Genomic DNA, 979 nt, shown 5'->3' on the forward strand with positions numbered 1-979 from the left:
CCGCACCGGCCAGCCAATGGCCGCCTTCCAGCCTGCCACCCTGCTCCGCGGCCCGGCCCGGGTGGTGACTAAAGTCCTTCCCACGGCCATAAAACCCCCGTGCGGTGACATCGCTGCCGGGGCCGCATCGCTGGAGGATGGGGGACCCGCTCGGAGACCTGGCTCAGCCCCAGGTGAATGCAGCCTCCATCCCTGTCCCCATCCCCATCCCCATCCCCGTTCCCGTCCCCTCCTTGGCTGTATCCCAAGGCAGTGGGGAGGGAGGCGGGTGGCCAGGGGCACCGACCCCCAAATGATGGCCATCGTGGGGCCATGATGCCCAGCCAGGTCTGGCAAAGGATGGGGTGAGGTTGGGGATGGTGGTGAAGCCCGGGACCAAGGGGACATGCCAAGATGCCGTGGCTAGGACTGGCTGTGCCATCCCTCCTGGTGCCTGCGGGGTGGTCCGGGCACCCCAGGGCCAGCGGGGACCCCCCCTCCACCCTCCCCTGGGGACAAACCATAGGGACCGGTGGGCGTCAGAGCCCGGACCCGTCTTGGGGGTTGGGGCCGATGCTGGATGGGGCTGACCGGCCATGCGTGCCGAGCCGTGGCCCAGTGGCAGAGCCCGGCCCCATTCCTATGGGACACCCGGGAAAACACTGACCCGGCTCCCGCCTCGCCTTCCCTGCCAGAATGGGAACTCAGCTCTTGCCCCCGTCGGGCCCCCGTGTCCCCCTGGGAAGGAGCTGCCTGCGGTGGGCAGGGTGAGTACCACCCCCTCCGCACAGCACCCACCCCGTGTCCTTCTCTAACCCACCCTCGGATGGACACCGGCCAGCCGGGACCTCTCCCCATCCCGGAGGGTGCAGGGGGTCCCATGGGACAGGCTGGTGTCCCCCCCAGCCCCCAGGGTGAGCCAGGGCTGAGCTGTGCCCCCCTGCACACCAGGACCCCGGGGCGGGCTCTGGGCCCCCCCAGCCGGCAGCGGACATGCTCT

The 979-nt window shown here is 70.4% G+C and overlaps 1 protein-coding gene across 1 annotated transcript in view; it reads left to right on the forward strand.

The window, feature by feature from the left end:
- The window catches only part of LOC104282634, a 10878-nt gene that overhangs the window by 6971 nt on the left and 2928 nt on the right, over positions 1 to 979 (forward strand). The gene's annotated exons all lie outside the window — the stretch shown is intronic.

Source organism: Charadrius vociferus, unplaced genomic scaffold, assembly GCF_000708025.1.
Source record: "Charadrius vociferus isolate BGI_N301 unplaced genomic scaffold, ASM70802v2 scaffold822, whole genome shotgun sequence".
Classification (NCBI taxonomy): Eukaryota; Metazoa; Chordata; class Aves; order Charadriiformes; family Charadriidae; genus Charadrius; species Charadrius vociferus.